This window comes from Panthera tigris, chromosome C1 (genome assembly GCF_018350195.1).
Source record: "Panthera tigris isolate Pti1 chromosome C1, P.tigris_Pti1_mat1.1, whole genome shotgun sequence".
Taxonomy (NCBI): Eukaryota; Metazoa; Chordata; class Mammalia; order Carnivora; family Felidae; genus Panthera; species Panthera tigris.
In genome coordinates, this window is record NC_056667.1 from 120,655,317 (window position 1) to 120,679,536 (window position 24,220).

The 24,220-nt window shown below is 36.6% G+C and overlaps 1 long non-coding RNA gene across 1 annotated transcript in view; it reads right to left on the reverse strand.

Moving 5' to 3' along the window:
* Positions 1-381: 381 nt before the first annotated feature.
* The window catches only part of LOC122240886, a 34,830-nt gene continuing 10,991 nt past the window's right edge, over positions 382-24,220 (reverse strand). The window contains exons 2-3 of the long non-coding RNA XR_006220632.1: positions 13,950-14,076; positions 382-407 (exon numbers count right to left, since the gene is read on the reverse strand). This is a non-coding gene — a long non-coding RNA (uncharacterized LOC122240886). The remainder of the gene's footprint in view (positions 408-13,949; positions 14,077-24,220) is intronic.

The following is a 24,220-nucleotide window of genomic DNA, read 5'->3' on the forward strand; positions in this document are numbered from 1 at the left end:
CACCAAAGTAACAGCCAGGCCTCCACCAACCACTTCACATTATATTTCCTATGCAAAAGTCCGATAAACCTAGACAATCTAATGGAAGAAAGACTGTTAATAACAGTTCATTGACAGGTGTGGAATATCACAAGTAAAGATACAGATGTATCATATCTGTGATACAGATGCCTTGTACTCAGATGCTGTCTTATTCCAAAAATACTTTTTTGATAAAAAACAAATCTAGGGGCGCCTGGGTGGCTCAGTCAGTTGAGCGTCTGGCTTCAGCCTCTGTCATCACCTTGTTGTTCCCGAGTTCAAGTCCCACATTGGATTCTGGGCTGACAGCTCAGAGTCTGGAGCCTGTTTCAGATTCTGTGCTTCCCTCTCTCTCTGCTCCTCCACTGCTCGTGCTCTGTCTCTTTCTCTCAAAGATAAATAAACATTAAAAAATTTTTAATAAAAAAATAAATAAATTTAATGATGATGACCCTCCTCCCCCCAAAAATCATCAAATACACAGATATTCTTCAGTGGGGATTAAATGGTGGCAACAACATCAGAAATTTCAGTGTGGTATTAGAAAAGAATAACTTGGACAGGTCAAGAGTCTTCTTGGCTCTAGTTTAATTCACTTTGTTTTGGAGGAGGATGATGCTCAGTTTATCAATGCCTTTGAACAAGGAAAGAAAAAAGAAACAATGTCTTAAATGAATTCATTAGATGAGAAATCATCTTTAATGTTATTGAAGGAAAAACAATCAAAGCCTAACCTATCATTGCAGTATATGCCATGGAACATAACCACCCACAGCTGCCAGCAGGCAGCTACATGTGTGAAGGATGTAGTGGTTGTAATGGCTAGTGCTCCTGTGGCTGCACATAATAGAACATCTGATGAAAGAAACTTAACTGTGACAATGAATATATAATAACAGCTGGCATTTATTGACCACTTTGTATATAATGAGCATTTTTCTAAGCAATTTCTCTTTTATTTTACTCATCCTCAAAATAACTCTCTAAGATTGAGATATTTTTATTATCCGACGTTTACAGATGAGAAAACTGAGGCCAAGAAGAAGTCTAGATTATAAATCCACAGACCAGAAAACCTCCACAGAATCAGAAGTGCACAGGTAGATAGCCAATGATTGACTAATTGGGTAATTAAATGATTTCAAGGCAATTAATCAGCTTCTCTGTGATTTTTCTTGGATTTTCTCATGTAGTAACAAGATGGCTTCTCCATCTCTAAGGGGATTTCACTTCCCAAATCAACTCTCAGGGACACAAAGGCAGGATAAAGCCTACAGAACTCACATCAGCATTTTGGATAGTAACCTAGGGAGAAGTTTGCCCACTACAAGATGCTAGCCTGACAAAACATGAAACTTAGTAGTACTCAAGAATGGTTTTAGTCCGTTTTATTAGGACTCTCTCTGTTGATCATTCTACAGTATTTTTTATTCTTAGGCAAACAACATTTTTTTTTAAATAAAATAGGACAAGGCAAATATGAGGTTAGATGAAGAACATAATGTCACCAAGATGTTGTAGGCAGACAGCTCTGATGAGAGTAACAAATACTCGGACAGGTGAATTCTAATTTTTATGGGATAAAATAAAACTCATAGACTGAGAAGTTTAATGAAATTGGGGCTCAGATGCAGCTTAGGTCAGGATTATCAAGCAGAAGAAATGAAACAACCTCAAAAGATATTTCTAGAAGTTGTCTGGTAAAAAGGTCCTAGCCTATGTCATTAAGATTTATTGCTGACTCTCAATGCCTCCTCCAAATTATAAAAATTCCCTCCCTCAAATAAAGCATCCTGTTATGTTACAAGAACACAAAGTTTGTTGATTTCCCAGGGCATGAAAAACACCACAGAGACAATTCTGAAATGGTGTCATGTTAGGGGAAGTGGTGTATACTTTTACTTGCTTATGTGTTGGGCTGAGAATTTCTTCAAGGAAAATTACATAAGAAGGAGAGTCTGAGGACTTGTTGGTTTCTTCAGCTGAGGGTGTCCTCAAGTGAGGAAAGGTTTTAAGGGAAGAAAATTTAGGCAAGTCAAAAGCATCCTGTGACTGTTATTACATAATTTACAATCACTCTTCTTTAGTATAAATAAATATACCAATATTTGTGAAGTAAAGTTTCAGCATGGCCGCCCAGATGGTGACTTAGGAGAATTCTTTCACACACTAAGATTAAATAATCTTTACATTGAGGAATGATTACAAGTGATAAAAAAAAAAAAAAAAAAAAGATATCCATTTTTCAAAAGCCAGTGTAACTCTGATTCCAAAAGCTGAAACATAAAGTATTATAATACTATAGAAAAAAGTTCTTTCTGAATATATATTAAAAATATGTATTACAGGGGTGCTTGGGTGACTCGGTTAAATATCTGCTCTTGATTTTGGTTCAGGTCATGATCTCATTACTCGTGGGTTCTGTCTCCCTCCCTCTCTGCCCCTACCCTGCTCATGCTCTCACTCAAAATAAATAAACAGTGAAAAAGAAGAAAATATGTATTAGAAAAACAGTTCTTTCCCATCAGAATGCCACACAATCACATGTTTATTTTTCTGTTTCTAAATTCTAATGAAATGATGGAAGTATCCAGATAAAAATAAATGCAGAGCATTATTATAAGAGCAAGGAAAAAAAAAAAACTTAGATGTTCAGAAGCACTGAGGTATTAAATATAGAAAGGGATAGAAAAAAATTGAAAGGTACACTATTAACTTCCAAATATAGTCTTTCCTCAAGCTTCACTGCTTTGAAGAATTCTGGCTTGTTCTAACTGCTACCCTTGCCTTCTTCTTCTTACCTATTATTATTTTTGAAACTGACCAAAAATGTTTAGGGAAGATAACTGGGAAGAAGGTAGGAAAACTAAGTAAATGTTTCTGAGAAATGAAATGCAACTATTCACAGAAGGAAAAATAATTTTTTTTAAGGAAAAAGAGAAGAGAATTGGAATATTTTGGTTAGGGTAGGGATAGGTTGCTGGCTGGTGGTAAAATTTGATTTGTTTGGATTTTTTTCTTCTAGCACTGAGCACATTCTCAATTTTTTTTTCCTAAAATTTGTTTTATTTTCTGTATAATCAGCTCTTTTGAAAACAAAGGTAAACTAGAAGGACTATGAAATCTCTAGGACAGCTATGCTAGAGGAAAAAAAACAACAAGAAAAGGATAAGAGGTACTGACTAATCTGTACTAGCTACTTTGCTTGACATATATACATATGTACTTATTACTTTATTTTTTACAAAAGCACTGTAAAATAGCTATGTATTTTTAAATTTTGATTGTAGTTCAACACACATGCAGTAAAATGCGTAAGTCATGAGTGTATGCAAAATGAAAAATCCATGTAACCCTTTTCTAGATCAAAGAACACAATAGAACCAGCATCCTAGACAACTTCACATTCCTATCTTGGGCTTATAACAATGAATATGTAATTGTAGTTGATTTCACAGGTAAGAAATAAGAGAATCAGAAATAATCCAGGGTCACAAATTTATTAAATAAGATATCTAAAGATGAGTGAGCACTGTAGTCAAATTTCTTGACTTTTGTAATCTGGCCAATGGCTACCTCTCCTCAAACCTTACTTGCCCCAAAATTTTTTGTTTCCCAAAACATCAGTGAAAACCTTAACTACGGTTTTTCTAAGTTTCTTTCTGCCTGGAGTGTACTGAGGTATTTCTGTGGTTCATTCACTCTGTTTATGCAGGTCTTTGATCAATCCTTGCCTCCTCAGAGAACACTGTATATAAAACTGCATAATCTGCTTAGTTGCTTCGTTATTTTTTCTTGAGAACTGAACATTTGAATATTATAAAATGGTAACTATGGAAATTAGATTCCTCTCTTCCCTAGTGTGCTTTATTTTTTATTTTATTTTTTATTCTTTTGATTGTTGAAGGCAGTAGTGGTCCATCTGTTTAGTGATTTTCCCCAACTATTTTTGCAAAAACTATATTTCTTTTCATCTGTGGTCACTTGTCTCTTTCATTCAGCTTCTATTCAGTTAGTGTTGTTGTGGTTTTACAATGTTACATTTTTATAGTGTTTGATTTGAACCAGAAACTAAAATAAAAAATAAAACCAAAAAAACCCCACCAATTTTGGAGATATTCTTTATTAAGAAAGTTCTTCTCTATTCATAGCCTTATTTTACCTTGAACAAATGCTGAGTTTTGTCAAATGCTTTTTTTTTCATCCATTCATATGATCATATGATTTAGCCTGTTACTGTAATGGATTACATAAATTCATTTTTAAATGTTGAATCAGACTTACAAATCTGGAATAAATTCGAATAGTAATTGGGAATTTTTCTCTTTCTACATTCTTGGATTTGATTTGCAAAGTTTGCTGAGAATTCTGCATATACATTTATAGGAGATACTGGTCTGTAACAGTTTTCCTATCATTTCTTTATCAGATTTTATGACAATATTAGCCTCATAGAATGAGGCAGGAGATACCCATCTGCTTATGTTTTTTTAAAGATATTACAGGAAATTGGAATAATTTCTTCCTTAAAACATTCAGTAGCATTTACCCTCTGGGCCTAGTCCTTTTAATTTTGGAAAACTATTGATTGTTGTTAAAATTTTATAATAGTTATGAACTTTTTCAGATTATTTCTCCTTGTTTAGTTTTTGATAGGTTGTGTCTGTCAAGAAATTAGTCCAATTCATATAATTGTTCATAACATTACTTTATTTTCCTCTAATGTCTATGGGCTCAGTAGTGAGTTTTCTTTCATTTCTCATTCGATATGTGATGATTAACATCATGAGTCAACTTGACTTGACCACTGGATGACCAGACATTTGGCCAAACATTATTCTGGGTGCGTCTATAAGGGTGTTTCTGGATGTGGTTGACATTTGAATCAGTTGACTGAGTAAGGCAGACTAGACTGCCTTCCTTAAAGTGAAGGGGCCTCATCCAATCAACTGGAATCCCAAAGAGAACAAAGAAGACTAAGTAAGAGATAACTGCTGTCTGGCTGCTTTGAGCTAGAATGTTGGTCTTCCTGTCTTTGGACCCAAACTGGTATCGAGCCTCCCAGCTTTTGGACAAGAACTTACATCACTGGTTTCCTGGTTATTAGGATGTTGCAAACTTTGAGTCTGGAGTTCTCACGTGTCCAGAGAGCGGATGCAGAACTGAATACGAGAGGGACTAATGTCCGGGAGGAGACAAGAGGCCCTGAGAGGGCTTTTGTCTCTGTATTTTTTGAGCTCTCAAGGTTTTCCATATGTGGTGAATGTTCAGAAGAAAAAAATAAGATAGTGACCATTAATTTGTGCGTGTGAGAAGCAAAGGGTTTGTGGGGTGAGTGGCATTAGAAATTAAGATTAAAGCACAATGATATATTGGAGCCAGACTTCAGATGGACAGTATTTCTCTGTGGGCAATACAGCCAAGTAGCTGTTGTCTCCAAAGTGTAAGATTGCTGGAGCCTTGCCTCAAGCCTAACAAGGCACCCTTTTCACTACCTAAGCTTGGGTGCTTTTGCCTTGTAGCAGCTTTCCTCCTCTAAATGTTTTTGGACATTTTGGTCCCAAGGAGGCGGTTTCCTGCCCTAGGCCTTGTTTTACTTAGTGACTAACCTTGGGCTCTTCCCGCAGGTGGTGGCTTTCCACCTCTATGCTTTGTCTTACTTAATGACTGGCCTTGGGTGCTTTCGCCCTGTGGCAGCTTTAGACACTAAGTCTTGTGAACCCATTGGTGCAAGCACACAGCATTCTTAAACTTATTTCCCACATTAGGACTCTTTGATTTTGTATCTTCTCTCTTTTTTCTTGGTTCTCTGGCTAAAGGTATATCAAGTTTACTGATCTTTTCAAAGAGCCAGGTTTTGATTTTATTGATTTTTATCATTTCCCTCTTTTCAACTTAGTTGATTTTACTCTTACTGATTTTATTCTGACTGCTTTAAGCTAAGTTATTGTTTTATTTTCTAAGGTGGAAGCTTAGATTATTGATTTCAGACATTTATTCTTTTCTATTATATGTGTTCAATGTTATCATTTCCTCCACATCTTGCTACTTCACTGGTCACTGCCTAAGAAACCAAAGAAATGAAGTTGGCAAGTGACTTTTCATCCTCAAGCATTACACAGCTGTGCTAATTTGCTAAAAACTTTCTGCTAGTATTATAATGTTGCCTTCATGTTCCTCACTTTGATACTTAAAGGATGTTCAATACATTGTTTGAATATGACTGCCTTGCATTTGAACAGAGCCAACAACACCACAGTCCATCCAGTTGAATGCTCTTTGGGCTACAGATGTGGCTAAGTGTGATCCCAGAAGGCATGGTGAGTTATACAATCTAGCAAAACACATTTGGCAGATGGAGGAAGCATCTGAGAATAAGACCATGACTACTGCAGGGATTGTGGAATCTTATTGTTTTGTTTTATCCTGCCATGTGTTATATGTACGATGATTTATATTTCAGTGTATTGGATACTTTCCATTTATTCAAGAAATATGTCACATGTTAAAACCTTGAAAATAAAGTTTTTATAATCTTAACAAAAAAAAGCACTACTTTCTCTGTATCCCACAAACTTTGGTAAGATATAATTTTTATTATAACAGCTCAAAAATTATTTATTAAGATTGTCTCTTGGACCTATGTGTTACTAAGAATTGACTTTTTCCATCGCCAAGTATTTTTGTGAATTCCCAGCTATTTTTCTTTTTTTTATTTCTAATTTAATTTCCTTGTGGTTTGAGAGTACACATTGTATACATTCTATTATTTTAAATGTGTTAAGGTATGTTTTCTGACCCAGAATATGGTCTGTCTTGATAAATGTTCCATGGGAACTTGAGAAGCTGTATTCTGCTGTTGTCTGCTGAAGTATTCTATAAATGCCAATTAGATCCAGTTGACTGATGGTCAGTTGAATTCAATTGTGTCCTTGCTGGTTTTCTGCCTAATGGGTCTGTCCATTATTAGAAGGGTGTTGAAGTCTTCACCTAAAATAGTTGTCCTCTTCTAGTTCTATTAGTTTTTATTCCACATATTTTCATTCTCTGCTATTATGCACATACACATTAAGAATTGTTGTTTGTCTTCTTGAAGAACTAACCCCTTTATCATTTTTGTAATGCCCCTCCCTTCTCTGATGATTTCCTGGCTTTGTAATCTGCTTTGTCTGAAATTAATATAATTAACTTCACCTTTCTTTTGATCAGTATTAGGAAGGTAAATCATTCTCCATCTCTTTTAACCTAGCTGAGTTCTTATATTTAAAGTGTATTTCTTTTTCTTTTTCTTTTTTTTTTTTTTTTTGGATGATAGGTGGGTCTTATTTTTTATTTTCTCTGACAATCTCTATATTTTATTTTACTTTTAAATTTTATTTATTTATTTTTTAGAGAGAGAAAGAGAGAGAGAGAAATAGAGACAGTGAGAAAGAGAGAGCACAAGCAGAGGAGGGGCACAGAGAGAGAGAGAGGGAGACACAGAAACTGAAGCAGGCTCCAGGCTCTAAGCTATCAGCGTACAGCCCAAGGCAGAGCTCAAACCTATAAACCATGAGATCATGACCTAAGCCAAGTTGGATGCTTAATCAACTGAGCCACCCAGGTGCCCTGACAATCTCTATATTTTTAGTGTATTTAAGGCAGTCACATTTAAAATTATTATTGGTAGATATGGCTTAATATCTACTATGATTGTAACTACTAATTGCAATAATTTTTCTTGTCCTTTCTTTACCTGCTTTCTAAGAGTTTTAAATAAACATTTTACATGATTCCATTTCCCTTTTATCATTTTAATTGCATGTATTTTTAATTATATATTATAATATATAATTATATATATATAATTATAATTATATTAATATAATATATAATATAATATAATATAATGTAATATAATATAATATAATATATATGATTATATATATACATATATATATATATATATATATATATATATATATATATGTTAGTTGTCATCCTAGAGTATGCACAATGCACACTTGACTGCTGGTGATGAAGTTCATGCGAGACCATGAACACTAAGGGCCAGCAAGATTAGCAGACAGAATGGAAACCTGTATATGATGTAGAATAAGGGGGGAAAGAATGAAATCCATAAAGGAAACCCACAAGGACAACTTGAAACCTGAATCTGATTTCACCTGATTACACTGATGACCTAGAGGAGAAGCTGCAACCTTTCATCATGGAGCTGCACATGTGCCTGGCCCAAGACTAGACGGAGGAGGTCCTGTGGGATTTGAAGGCCTGCAGGCCAGGTTGCCACCCTGCAGAAGCAAGATGAGCCAGAAGATCAGCAACACGTGTGAGCTACAATAGTCCCTATACTTTGCACCAACCTCCAGAGCTGTTTGCCTTTTACCTGCCCTATCACACACATATTTCTCTTGGGGTCAACTGTGAAGTGGGAAAGTAATCCTGGGAAATGTACTTTCTGTACAGCAAGGGCAGATGTGTACAAAACTATAAAATATGGCCTTCCAAAATACAAATGGAAAAATAACTGTGTAAACTAGCACATGAAGAGTGAAATAAATAACACAGATAATAATTCTTACAGCTGTGGAGGGAAGGAAAGTTTCTTTAGGTTGAGGCAATGTAAGGACAAACATAAAAATGATTTGAAATGGAAAATTAATGTTTGATACAGTTTTGATAGGGAGATGGGAGTGGAGCAGGGAAGAAGTTTTGGTTGACTGATGGGTAGGAAAGCTAATGTGAAGATGTGGACACAGGAAATAAGGTTCTGTGTAGAGGGACACAAATATACTAATTTAACTACAGTTGAAGACTCATATGGGGGAGCAAGAGAAAATAAACCTGGAAAGGAAACATAAGGCAGTGATGACTGATACAGTGAGACATTATTATTCACTAAAGTCCTTACTTTATTCAACTTCCCTACGTTTTTACCTAGTGTCCTTTTGTTGTTGCTGTTGCTACTGTTACTGTTCTACAATCTCATCTACGATCCCATATTACATTGAGTCATCAATCTTGTCTCTTTAGAGTTCTGGCTGTGATGGTTTCTCTTGTTTTTGATGAACTTGATAGTTTTCAGAAGATTTGGTCAGGTACTTTATTGGATGTTCCTCAATTGGGGTAGATCTGATTTTTTTTTCTCATGATTATTTTGGGTTATGTTATTTGGAGAAAGACCATAGATATCAAGTGCCATTTTCATCAACACCGTATCAAAGGATATGTACTATTAACATGACTCATTGCTGTTGCTGTCAACGTTGATCACCTGCAGGAAGTGTTCGTCGGTTTCCCTAATTAAGTTACTTCCTCTTCCTTTCCTATATGGTACTCTTTGGAAAGAATTCACTGTGTACACCCCACACTTAACGGGTGGGGATTTTGATCCACCTCCTTGAAGGCAGAATATGTATATAAATTACCTATATATGTATATGTATGTATATATGTATATGTATAAATGGCTTCTTGCCTGGATAAAAAAAGGAATAAAGAAAGGAAAGTTCTTAAAACAACTGTTAACAACATAGCAACTGTGGTAACTGGAATCAGCTTATTTCAGTGATCTATCAAACTGGTGAATACTGCTCCCTGTGTCATGGAAAACATGCTAAGTTAATTAAAATATGGAATCTATCTTAATTTCTCAACTGCCAAAGGAAAGAAGGGACATGCTCAGAAACCTAAAATACACAATAAAACATTAGAAATTGTGACAGCAATTCAGATAAAATGTCCTGGGAATACATTTTAAAAGTCCTGTGAGGTTTATTTCACTGGAAAATTTGTAACACTGTGGACCTTTGCCTAGTGCTAGAATTATTTAAAAACAATTCCCATTATATTTGAAGTTGATAATATCCCTATCCTTATGCAACTGGACTAAAATTCAGAGAGAGAGGGTCACAGTAGGGGCCAGGATATTGATCTAAGAGGGCAATAATATTGATAATAATATATTTATCAATATATTGATCAATAGTAATAATAATATTGATCTAAGAGGACAAGAACCTGAGTCATTGTGTATGGAGTCTGTTGTGAAAATGTTTAATTTTTGCTGATATGGCAGCTGAGAAATAACTGACACTTTTAGAGTCAGTTCTAGTGTAAGGTAGAATGGAAACTAGATTTTAGGGGGGTATAGGGTGAGGGTAGATAGGTCAATAGATAAAAAGTGACAATAAATAGTACTTATTAAATATATTTTAGGAGAAAAAAATAAAAATAAACAAAACAAACAAACGAACAGTTTCAGGTTAGAAAAATTGGCCCATCCATGAAGCTGGATAACAATGAATTATCAGGCATGAAACCTCAGTGATTTTTGCTTTCCTTCTATCTCCTAATTCAGCTGTTTACTTCTCCTAAGCCAATGAGATGATCAAAAGCACTGCAGTCCATGTGCCAGAAAGAACTGAACTCTTTTGGGGTCCCAAAGTACTAGATGGGACTGTGGAAGACAAAATGGATATTAGGTAAAAATTAAGGGACTCTAAATAAAGTATGCACTTCAGTTAACAACAATATATAAGTATTGGTCCATCAATGCTGCAAATGTATGATAGTGATGCAAGATATGAATTAGAGCAGAATTTAGGTCAGGGGTATATGAGTACTCTGCACTATCTTCATAACTTTTCTGTCAATCTAAAACTATTCTAAAATTAAAAGTTTAAGAAACAGGACAGTACGTAGAAACAGGTGACAACTCTGAAGAAAAAACAATGTAGTGAATTACATTCTGCAGGAAACGAAAGTAGGCAGAAAGGAGTATATGCACAGTGTAGAAAGGGTGTGACGTTCAAAGTATGCATCAAGTAGAAGGGGTATAAAATGAAGGGCAAAGGGCATCAGTGTTCTGTCAGTGACGCAGCTGGACACTGAAAAGATTTCACAAAGAGTGTGTGGCTTGTTGCATGACGCATATAAATAAGGACAAGTGGCAGAAAGGCGCAGAGAAAACAGAAGCAGACCTCACAAAATGACCTAACTATTCCCAAGGAACATGAAACTTGTTTTTAATGAAGAAAACCTGCTGTTCAAAACTCACCTCACACCTCCATGAGTTCTGGTAATTAGTTGTTGATATTGAATAGTAAAGCTTGATAAGAGTGCTCATTAGACCCAGAGACGCTAAGATCTTCAAGATTGGGACTATATTATTAAAATTATAGCATCTAGCAGCTATTATGTAAATGTTTGCAAAATGAATGAATACTTATATATTTATTACAACTGCCCTTCCCTTTCTCTGTAACAACCTTCCCTGTTACTTGTATGTGTGTCTGTGTGTATGCACCCATTGGATCTTCTTCATTACTCTTCTTAGAGGTATCTTTTTAGAGAGGCTTTTCCTGATCTCTAACATAAAACAGATTACCTGTCACCCACTGATGTCACTCCCTACCCCTTTACCCTCTTGTATTTTCTTTTTAACATGCAACACACCTGAGATTAGTTATTTATATATGTCTTTGTTTATTGCCAACTAAGTTTTAAGCTTCTTGAAAACTGCAATCATTATGGCTCATCATGAAATGATGTTTAGGAATACGAACAAATTAGATTTCACAATCTAAAATGACAAGGCTGAAAACATGAAAGCAAATATACTTCAGGATGTCCATAAAATCAGTAAACTTAAAAATATGAAAATTCACCAAGACCTAAAAGGAAGATATACTACAAATGACTTAGTCTTAAAGCACACACTGTTTTTTTTAAGTTTTTTTTAATGTTTATTCATCTTTGAGAGACAGAGTGTGAACAGGGGAGGGGCAGAGAGAGGGAGACACAGAATCCAAAGCAGGCTCCAGGCTGTGAGCTGTCAGCACAGAGCCCCATACGGGGCTCAAACCCATGAATTGTGAGATTATGACCTGAGCCGAAGCTGGACACTTAACCTACTGAGCCACCCAGGCATCCCAAGAACACATTTTTTGATGCAATAAAGATTTATTTTATATGTAAGGAACTCAATGTCCAGAATTATTTTATAAGGTAATCTGGATGTAATATATATGAATAGATCAAAGAAATACTGAAATAAAGACCTGACAATAGTTTCATAAAAGTTGCCACATCTATCAGAATCTCCAATTGTGCCACACAGCCCAACCCTGGAGTTTTTCATCTTGTCTATCTACACATCTTCCTCTGTGGTATGTATCATCTTATGCAGTGGCTTTAACTGTCACCTATTCACCAACAACTCTCAAAAGTTCTGTTCCGTTCCCCTCGATTCCAGAATCAAATACCTAACTACCCACCTAACACCTTACACACAGACATGCTAGATACTTGAAAATTGACATTGTCGACAGGGAACTGTTAACTCTCCTAACTACCTCCAACACGTGTGCTGCCTCCCGCCTAAGCCACCTCAGTTAATGACATTTTCTGATCAGTAATTTTAGAGTTACTCTTCAGTCCTCTCTGTCATACTTTACATCCAGTATCTTAGCACATCCTGAGGATTTTATATTCAGAATACGTCCAAAATTAGTCATTTTCTCAACTCCTCCACCCCAATGCTCCTGATGCAGGCCACTACCATCTCCCCTCGGTTACTAAGGTAGCCTCCTAACTGGTCTCATGTCTATCCCCTTGCCTTCCTTCAGTCTATTTCCAATGCAGTAGCCAGAATGATCTTGTTAAACTATAAAGCAGGGCATGTTGCTGCTTTACTCAACACTTCAGTTGCTTCTTTCTCTCTGAGGGCAAAAGCCAAGTCGTTCAATAGACAAGGACCCACATGATTACCTTTCTGATCTCATCTCCCACTGTTTTCCCCTCATCACAGCTCTCCAGCCATGCTGACCTCCTTGCTACTTCTTAAACATGCCCAACATGCTCTCAGTTCAGGTATTTGTGTGCATTGTTCCCTCTGACTTGAATGATCTTTCCCTCAGGTATACGCATGACTGTCTCATATCCGCTTCAGGTTTTCTAACCCAGTGCCACCTTCGGTTAAATTTGAATTCCTCCCACCCAAATCTCCCTTCCAACAAGATAGTGTAGACCATCATACAGCATATCAGATATTTAGTGGATTTATAATGTTTATTGCCTGCCTCCTCTTACCAGGCTCCACGAGGGCAGGGATTTGTGTCTGTTTTGCTGACTGATGACACCTCAGCACCTCGTTCTGTGTGTGACATTTTGGTAAGTGTTCATAATTTGTTGTATAAATTTAGTAAATATGACTAAAATAGAAAAAAAAAGTTTACTATTTAAAAACAAAACTAAACATATATTGTTTTAGAAAAAGCTTTCCAAAAAAGTGGAGCAGTGAACAAAATATCATTATATATTTTATAAATATCAAGGGCCACTGGTCCATATAATTACCTCAGTTTTCCCTATCAGCATCCATGGGGATTATTAAAATACTAATAATGTTCACATTTGCTTAGTGTTCTTAATTTGTAAAGTCCATGGGTTGTCTTTGTTGATCTTATTTTTTTTTAAGTTTATTTATTTATTTTGAGAGACAGGGAGACAGAGAACGAGCAGGAGAGGGGCAGAGAGAGAGGGGGACAGAGAGAATTGCAAGCAGGCTCCATGCCATCAACGCAGAGCTCAGTGCAAGGCTCCAGCTCACGAACTATAAGATCATGACCTAAGCCGAAACCAAGAGTCGTATGCTTAACTGACTGAGCCACCCTAGCACCCCTTTCCTGATCTTCCAATCATTACACTACCACACAAGCTGCAAAAATCAAAACAAAACAATCAATCTTTTGTGAAACAAAAAATAAATTTGTGGAAAGAGGTTCTTAAAAGAAAAGCAGTATAGTAGGCACAGTTTGCTGATACCAAGACATCATCATCATCATCATCATAATAATAATAATAATCTGATTAAACTCTTATTAAAATATATCACAGATTGAATGGTTTGAACAGCAGAAACTTACTTTCTCGCAGTTCTGGAGGCAGAAGTTTAAGATCAAGGCGTCCTAAGAGCTAGCTCCTTCTTAGTCCTCCTTTCCTGTTTTGCAGATAGCTGACTTCTTGCTGTGTCCTCACATGGCCTTCTTTCTTCTGTGTGCATTCAGAGAGAAAAAGAGAGAACTCTGGTGTCTCTTCCTCGTAAGAATTCCTATCCTATTGGACCACAGCACTAACCTTATAACTTTATTACCTCTTTATTGGCCTTACTTTCAAATACCATCACATTTGGGATTAGGACATTTAATGTATGAATTTTTAAGGGACACAATTCAGTCAATAACATACACATATTCACTTTTTACGTGAGTCAGGATATTTCAAATTGCAAGGAACAGAGACACTCTACCTCAGTAAGTGGACATTTATGATAAGAGTCATCTCAGGACATAAGGTTCTAGTGACCTGTGGTCTTCTAATGTACTGAAAACAAAAACATTTATTGCTTAATATAAGGCTTTGCCAATCAGCTCACCCAGTCACCCTTTTCTTTCTTTCTTTCTTTCTTTCTTTCTTTCTTTCTTTCTTTCTTTCTTTCTATGTCTCCTAGTGACTGGCTCTCTTTGTCTCATATTCAGAAGTCCTGAGAGGGAATAAAATTGTCCTGACTTGTCACAACAGAACGCTGAGGGGCTGCTGGGCAGAACTATTTCACAAAACCCTTTTTTAGTTGAATGATCCACCTATTAATGTCTATCTTTTTGTCTTGAACTACTCTCTATCCAAAGGGCTATGATTATTTTCTTGTGGTTACGTACAAAAATAGTATTCCGAATAAGAGGATTTTTTTCTTAATTATCTTCAGGACATTCCCCATAGCAAGTCCATTCTTCCTGTGAGCTATGGATATAGTTTATCTAGTATACTTTATCTAGTTATTAAAAGGGATTTGAAGTCTCCAAGCCATTGACTAAGCCCATATCTGACACTTAATAGGTGCCACATGAATCTGCTGTGAAAGAGACTGTAATGCTTACCAAATATTCCATTTGCAGCCCTAAATTTTCAAAGCTTCTTCAGAGAAATGAGGCTTGGCCATTGGGTTGTGTAGGAAAGCAAAATGTAGAGCTAAGGCAATAAAATTAAACTTCCAGACAAACATGCATGGTTCTCTAGTCTCTCCTTTTACGACAACCAAAAAGATAATTTTGTTTGTGTGTGCATGTATGTTTCAATGATGGAGGCACAAGATAATGGACCAAAGCATAAGCAAGAAAAAGTTTCTCTTGAAAACTATAAATGTCATCTGCCAGTTTGTTCATAAAATTATTTGGGGATTATTATTATCACAGCATAGCCTTTCCTATTGGTTTTTAAAAACACAAATTAAAGGGGAGCCTGGGTGGCGCAGTCGGTTAAGCGTCCGACTTCAACCAGGTCACGATCTCGCGGTCCGTGAGTTCGAGCCCCGCGTCAGGCTCTGGACTGATGGCTCGGAGCCTGGAGCCTGTTTCCGATTCTGTGTCTCCCTCTCTCTCTGCCCCTCCCCCGTTCATGCTCTGTCTCTCTCTGTCCCAAAAATAAATTAAAAAACGTTGAAAAAAAAAAAAAAACACAAATTAAAGAAAAAAAAAGAAAAAGAAACAGGAAACAAACAAGCAAACCAAAAACAGGAAAACGATAATTTGCAGAACCAAACAAAAGCCATGGCTTTCGTTTTAATAGTTAAGCTTCATGGGTGAGTAAACTATGAGTCCAAAAAGGTAGAGATCTATATGATAAAATGACAAAATAGCAGGCAACACTATTACCTGTGGAAACCTGGAAAGCAAGTCCTATATTAGGAAATTATACATCTGCACAAAGAGCTTGGCAAAGGACATAACATTAGTGGTGGGCTTTGCTTGTTTTCAGATACATCAGGAAGGCACTTCAGGAAAAAGCTGAATTCAAGAAAGGACTATTGACTTTATGAGAAGAAATGAGGGAATAGGGTCCCCTGGGTGGCTCAGTCAGTTGAGCATCTGACTCTTGATTTCAGCTCAGGCATGATCTCATGGTTATGAGATGGAGCCCCGCATAGGATTCCTCACTGACAGCATGGAGCCTGCTTGGGATTCTCTCTCTCTGCCCCTCCCTCCACTCTCTCACCTGCTTTCTCAAAATAAATAAACATTTTAAAAAATGAAGGGAATAGAGAAATCTCAGAAATTTAGGAAGCAGTTGAAGTATAAGGAAAGCCAACTTTCAAATGCAAACAGTCAAAAGGTACCTGCCTGGCTCAGTAGGTAGAGCATGTAACTACTGATCTCCAGGTCATGAGTTCGAGTCCCACACTGGTGAGATTGCTTAAAAAAAATAGGTCTCTAAATAATTGCAAAAGGTCAAATATTACAATGAGAGAATTTGAGTAATAGATATCTAGCTAGCAAAATATTTTAATTGATTGCCTCTGTGGAAAGATTAGACTAAAGTGTGGCACCCATTAAATCCTCTCAGTTTATGAAATAATTAGTAGGGAAGTTTATAATAATGACTATTTTAACTAATCATATAAATTCAAGGTAGCCACCTTTAAATCCATTTAGTGTGTGAGAAGGAGAGGGGTCAGAAAGAAGGAGAGAGTAATAACAAAGAGCAAGAAATTATCTTAAAAAGTATATTTGAAATAGAACTGCGGGCAGGATTACTGTCACATGATGCAGACCAAATACAGTTCATAAGGAGCATAGTAACCAGGTTTTCGACTCTAGACTAAAAGAGACTGTACTTTAAAAAGCGTTGGGAGGGGTGCCTGTGTGGCTCAGTCAGTTAAGTGTCTGACTTTGGCTCAGGTCATGGATTAACGGTTTGTGAGTTCAAGCACCATGTTGGGCTCTGTGCTGACAGCCCAGAGCCTGGACCCTGGTTTGGATTCTGTGCCTCCCTCTCTCTCTGCCCCTCCCCTGCTTGTGTTCTGTCTCTGTCTCAAAAATAAATAAACATTAAAGAACAAAAATAAAGAGCAATGAGACCCTAACCTTTTATGGAAAAAAGTGTGTTGAGAAAGCTGCACATGATCCAGGAAAAGGTTATTTCTCAGCCTTAGATATGGTCAAGATGAATAATAGAGAAGGAAGAATAATAGAAAAGAATCTTAGGGGCTGTTGGACAGTGGAACACTTCTCAGGGTGAGAGATTTGGGCCTGGTCAATAGTCTCTCTTGGGGGTGAGGACCCACACAACATCCTACCCAGTGGGTTTTCAGAGTATTTATGTACTTCTCCTTCTTGAAGTGAGGTATTAATTATAGCTATGTCAATCCTATTTACTATTGTTTACTGGATGTGGTGGGATAAATTGTCTTTTTAAGTTAATTGGTCCTGAGACCCAGAGGAAACAACTATAAGGTCAAGGTAGAGATCACCATACATCACCTAGGTTTCCTGAACTTTGAGCTTCATACTCAAAAAAAAAATGTAGGGTTTGTCTCCCTTGGGGGGAAGATAGAGTGTGCTCTATGGAAAAGGGAATAAGGGGAGAGTCTGGAACCAGAATGGGTGAGTATGATAGAAATAGTAATGTTCACCTCACTTTTGACTAACATTGTCCAGCCTCCTTATAGTTGCACAGTCAGATGGTAGTTCAACTCCACAGGCTGTGAGGAATCAGGGCCACTTACTGGTTGGGTTAGTAAAAATCCCTACACACCTTTTCAGTCTGTAATCCCTATTACTTCCTGAGAGAGAAATAAACCTTTGCTATTAAGCCTTTGGGATTTAATGATTAATCTGTTGTTGTTTTTTTAACTGCATGAAATGTTCAATTCTAACCAAGCATATGCCTTATAGGCTCCCACTCCTGCTATAGTCAATAGGACTATTTATGTTTTCCTTTCTCATTAGCTTTTTTTTTTTTTTTTTTTTTTTTGGCTCAGGTAGGACTAACAGGCAAGGGCTATTTCCACCTCTGACAGCTTCTTATTTTGCATCCTGGAAGGGACTTTAAAGGAGGAGTGAGTCAGCCAGATACATGTGATAGATGCAATCCCACTTTCTTTCCTCCCATAGCAGGTGGTCTTTTATTTCTTCAATGTTGAGCAGCATGGACCACTACTGGGTTTAGGTTTATATCAGTTAACCCAGAAAGATTTGACAGCTACTAAATATGGATATTAACACACTGAACAGTGTGTCATCTCCTTATACACCTCCACAAACAAACAAGGAACCAATCATCTCAGTATAATTACCTATTTGATAAGCTTCTCATCAGAAGCCCTTAATATACATATTTACTTAAATTACATATTTACTTTTTGGCTTCTTTTACAAGGTTCTATAAAAATTCTTCATAATGGGGCGCCTGAGTGGCTCAGTCAGTTGAGCGTCTGACTTTGGCTCAGGTCATGATCTCGCGGTTCATGAGTTTGAGCCCCCACGTCGGTCTCTGTGCTAACAGCTCAGAGCCTGCAGCCTGCTTCAGATTCTGTGTCTCCCTCTCTCTCTGCCCCTCCCCTCGCTCATGCTCTGTCTCAAAAATAAACATTAAAAAAATTATTTTTTAATTCTTCATAATCCATTTCTTTCTTTGTTAATCTGATTTTTTTGACATTTTTTTCAGGTGCACAGAGCATTCTGATAGCATTTACTCTACGTGTACTGATAAATTAAGAGCAGATTTGTATGGTTTTTAAGTGTCAGGAATCTCCAATACCCCAGTCACTTTCAATGCTTCCTAAATAATCTCATTCAAATTCCTGGGTGCCAGAGATTTGACTATGAAGGTCCTGATCTTGATCATGAAATCCTATCATCTTTAGACCTCAGGTTTTCTCAAAAATGCACTCCCGTATCTCAAGGGCTAGGTTTACATTATCTCACAGTATCAGTTATAAGGAAAAAACATACCTTGAAATGTTTGGATGATAACACTCAGTCTTTTTTCTCCTTCGTCTTGTGTTTTTTCTATTGTAGTCATTTTGAGGTATGAGAAGTAAACCTTTACTTTTAATGTGCCTACATTTAAAGCTGCAGTCAAAGCTCTGCTTTGTTTTTTTCTTTTGGTATAGAAATATTTTATGAAATGGCTTAATCTTCAGATTCACAGACAAACCACGAGTTACTACCTGCTACTTGTACCATTGCCAGTATCATAACCTCCAAGCCTTTCTGAGGATCCATTACTTGCAAATTAACTTGGAATAACTACTTTAAATTTCTTTATGTGTGTTTATTTTTGAAGGAGAGAGAGAGTGTGTGAGTGGAGAAGGGGCAGAGAGAGAGGGAGACACAGAATCTGAAGCAGGCTCCAGGCTGTGAGCTGTCAGCACAGAGCCCGACGTGGGGCTCTAACCCATGAACTGTGAGATCATGACCTGAGGTGAAGTCAGACACTTAACTGACTGAGCCACCCAGGTGCCCCTGGAATAACTACTTTAAATGGTATTTTATTTTTTCATACTACAAGGAGCATGTGCTGGCTTTGGTTGCCTAAGTTAATGGTGGTTAAGTTAAAGGGGGGGAGAAAAATGACAGTTTCAAAACCTGTGTAAGTAAGACTCTTGAATTGGAAACTCATTCAGGTCCCAGTACTATCCCTAGCAGTCCTCTATCCCAAGGGTGTAATGTCTAAACTTATTTTCTCTTTTTCTTTTAACTGTTGTATCAACTTAAATACTTCACACACGCACACACATATGTACACTTTCCAGCACCATAGCTTTTGATATTATTTTCCTTCTATGGACTTGCTTAGATTCTGTTGCCACTACTCCTGACTTACTAGCTGTCATTCCCACAGTAAAACTTACTAATCCCTGATTATGTTAGTGTAGCCTATCATGATCAAATAGAGTGTGCTTTTGTCCAGCACAACCTTTGTTAAACACACCACTTATTTTAATTTCTAGCCCAACTATCAATGTGATGCTAAATATGACGATCAATGCAAAAGGAACCATCAAGCCTGCACCCCTTAGATGTGGCCTGTGGGGAAGGAGAAAGTAGACAAAGAAAGGCTTTCTTAAAGTGGCTAAAAGTGAATGTGATGGTAGATAAATTGTGGGATATTGCTGATGAACTGAATGAGAAATATAAAGAGAAAAAAGAGAAGGGAGTTACTATCATCTTTTAATATGAAGAGACTGAACTACCAATTGTTAAAATTACTTACACACAGATATAGGCATAGGCCATAGGAGATCTGGGACTAACATTTGGATTATCCTCACAAGCCTACACTTGCTACCTCCACATCTTATATTTAGGAAGAACAACATCAAGGGAGGAGACAAATAAATCCCCAAACCTTACCAAGATTTCATATTCTATAAAACTGGAAAAATGGACTACCCTAACAATTTTCTACTTACGGTGATGAGGTTAACATGGGAAACTCCCCCATACTCACAAATCTGGAAGGGGGTTCCTATGAGGAAGAGGTGTCTGTTTACGATGCACTGTCAGAATGTGTGATATTTGCTTAAATACTAAGGTTAACAGGCTGGGGTTATACTTTATTTGTTTCTAGAATTGATTCTCTACCAACACACATTGCCAGCTTTTTTCCTCTTTGCAAATGGTCAATCCAATTCCTATAACATTTACACGGATGATATAAAGTCATAAGGCCAAATGCTGGAAAAGATGAAAATGTGTTTGTTAAAATTATGCTGTGCCTTCTCAAAAGCAGTGCAAAGGACGGATAAAGCCTATGTCCCAAGGATATGAATTGAGAAAACTGTGTAAATAGAAATTTGAACTTATTTTTCTTCCTTATTTTTTAATAAGACAATTATCTTTTAGCAAGAAAATTCCTCAACTGGTAAAGATAAAGATACTACACCAAGAGTATTTTTTATCAGTACTAGTGAGCACAGATGCCTACTATTCTTTACCATTTCTTTCAGTATGTGTGCCTTGGTTTTCCAATGGGAATATCTTCTTCCTCTGTCTCAGTTCTTGAAGTCACACATATGGCTGACCTCAACTACTGATTTAAGGAGAGCCAGGCTTACTCATTCAGGGCATATAATTCCTATACCCATAACAACTGATCCATGAACGGCCATATAACCCAAAAGGCTAACGGTATGCATTCTCAGGCTTTTGTTGGAACTACCAAGGGAAGAGAATTCTATCCTCATTGAAACCCAACTAGTAAGATATAAGCCTTGAGATGGGTAGGGCTCACAATGTTGAGAGAATGAAACCAGGAGAGAAAATAGAAAGTCCGATCCATAAAACAATGGACCATATCCTGATGACTTTGCTTGAGTCTCTATACATTGTAATTAGACATCCTTTATTTTCTCCTTATGCCTGTTTAAGTAGTTTCTATGTTTGGTGCAAATGAAATATTCTCTTCTAACAAATTGATATTCAACATTCAAATTCAATGCTGAGATTCAAATTTTGCCTACTTCTAAAATATTGGAAGTGTTTGAAAGACAATGTCATGAAGGCTTTCCTTTAGAGAAACAAATAAAGTTAGGGAATTCACTTCTGGGAAAACCAGTCAATAGAATGTCTTTGGTTCCTTACCAGATTTCTTAGAATGGGTCCAAGCAACTATAAACTGAGATCTAAGTCAGAAATCTAAGATACAGAAACTCTTGGCATTGATAAAACCATTTCGGGGTGTGGTGTGTGTGTGTGTATGTGTAAACTGGGAGTAAGTATTGAGGATTAAATGATAAAATATGGCCAGAAACTCTAGACTTACTTACAGAACAATTTTGGCAACTTTGGTAATGTGGAGAGAACACAAGTGGTGGTCACACTCTCTTTAGAGAGCAACAATGACAGGGAGAGCAAGGAGGCATCCTTTGGCTGCTTCCTAAGTCAAGGGCACCAACAAGAGAAAACCAGAATTAGATAGGAAAACTTGTAGGGTACTTTGTGGTCTCTATACCTGATGGATACTTATTAAGATAAGTGGAAATTTCAAGAGATAGAAAGCTAAGAGACTTCAGAGTTTAGGTTGTATACTAGCAGTTTGGAGAAAGATCATGACATTTAGATTGTTAGTATTAATTTGAGTTATAGCCACCAAGTATTTCGTCATTTTTTGAATTCGCTCTTCTTTAACCCTAAACCCCAAAGTATAATTTTTCTTTGCTCTTTAAAAAATGATTGTCTACTTTGCTAGTCTTTAAAAATATTCTATTTTTGGGGCGCCTGGGTGGCTCAGTCGGTTGAGCGGCCGACTTCGGCTCGGGTCATGATCTCGTGGTCTGTGAGTTCGAGCCCCGCGTCAGGCTCTGTGCTGACAGCTCAGAGCCTGGAGCCTGTTTCGGATTCTGTGTCTCCCTCTCTCTGACCCTCCCCCGTTCATGCTCTGTCTCTCTCTGTCTCAAAAATAAATAAACGTTAAAAAAATTTTTTTTTTAATAAAAATATTCTATTTCTTAGAACCCTAGAATTTAACCATTGGAAAAGATCTCAAAAATACCTCTATTATTCTGTTGTTTCATTCTTATTTTGAAAAGCTAGTTAACAGAGCCCCTTTGGAGATTGAATGGTCCTTGGAAATTATCCCTAGAATCTTCTGCTTTATGTGAAATGATTGAGTAATAGGTACATTTTATGGATTTAGCCCCCTCAAAGAGTACCTTTATACTACTCGCTTATGTTTTAATTTAGAATGATTGGGTGATGGGATATTATGGCTAAATGTTATGGTAAATTGTTAATAGATACTGGTATCATCCAAGCGTAATGATTTGTTTTCTCATGTACTCCAGGAGTCCCATATATGCTCGCCTTAAGACTTATTACAAATTCACTCCCTGTACTTCTCAGTGTTTAAGGGCTTCCCACTTAGATTTTCCTACTTGTGACTACTTCTCATTTTGGACTTCTTGCCATAATTGACCCAACTATGAAATTAATCTATTTTCTTAATTCATCTCAAGTTTATCTTCTCTATAGTCAATACAGTCTTAGTTACCAAGTTTAAAAAAATATGCATTGGCACTAAAACCTTTTTGAAAAAGTATAGTTTAGATTCCAAAACACTATGTAAATAATTTTAGCAGTGACTATTATTTGCTTTGTCCTCTTTCTATTTTTCAACTAATTTCTATTTTTGTACCTCTGAAATTACTAGTTCTTGTTAACTTCAAATGTTTACATTTGGATTTTTCCAGGGGTTTCCTGACACTAGGAATAGTCAGCATATGACATTAATATAAGAGTTAACCAATTAAAATGTATCAAGATCCACAGAAATTGGAAACTTGTTCAGAAAACCAACACAAGAATCTATTGTGTTTATTAATATGCCTGATCAATCTACATATACTCAGCAATCTTTTATATTTTCCTGGTTCTGTGTTAAATCTTGGAGATAATCAATGGATGTATCAAAATCCCTCATAATTCCAAAACCAAAATATGGGGCTTCTGGCTGAAGAAATTAAAAATACTTTTAAGAAAATTATTTATTTCACCACTTCATAATAAATGACCATCTGGATTAGTTACATAAAAGTAAAGAACTATCACCCAGACACCATGTTAAGTCCTTTGGATGTCTTATCTCTTTTAGTAACACTGAGCTTTATATTATCAGATCATTAAACCACTGTACTGGGCCATCCATCACTGAACTTATATATCGGCATCATGTGTAAGATCCCTGCTCGACACCAATAAAATATAAAGAAGCCATTGCAAATCCTGAGAACATTTCTATGACCAAAGTAGGTAAAATATTTACAAGGTAACCTCAAGCATTAAAAAGGAAATGGAAGAGTCAGTCCATGTTCTAAACTTGCAGAGAGGAATCTTCGAAGTTTAAATGAAGAAGTTTGGAATAGAGATACAGAAGGGAAAAATTGTTGAGGAGGGTGTTAGCAAAGCACATCCAGAGGTACTATATGCTCACTAACTATCCCCATCCTCTAGTAAATGAACATTAAATAATTCTAGACTTTCCTTTGTTCTTATTTTCAAAGCACTGTGTTTCTTCTTGCTGCTGTAAAGTCTACCACCTTAACACTTGCTGGGTCTTTCCTGCCCAGCAAGACTCCTTTCACTGAAATTTTCTAATAGTCAGTGCCCCATGTCCCTACTCTATTTCCTCTTTACATCAATGATTTTGTATTAATGTAAATGTGTTACCCTTTATAATGGTGCTTTCCATTTCACTCAAGTCCATCTAGAGACAATCACTTAATCTAAAGGAACAGTTTCAATGGGAGGAATTTTAAGTATCATTCCAGATGAGCAAGAGAAATTTTGATCAGAAGAGCCTTATAACACTCTTGAAAACACCCTGAAACAATCTGCCTACTCTTTATCAATTGTTAATT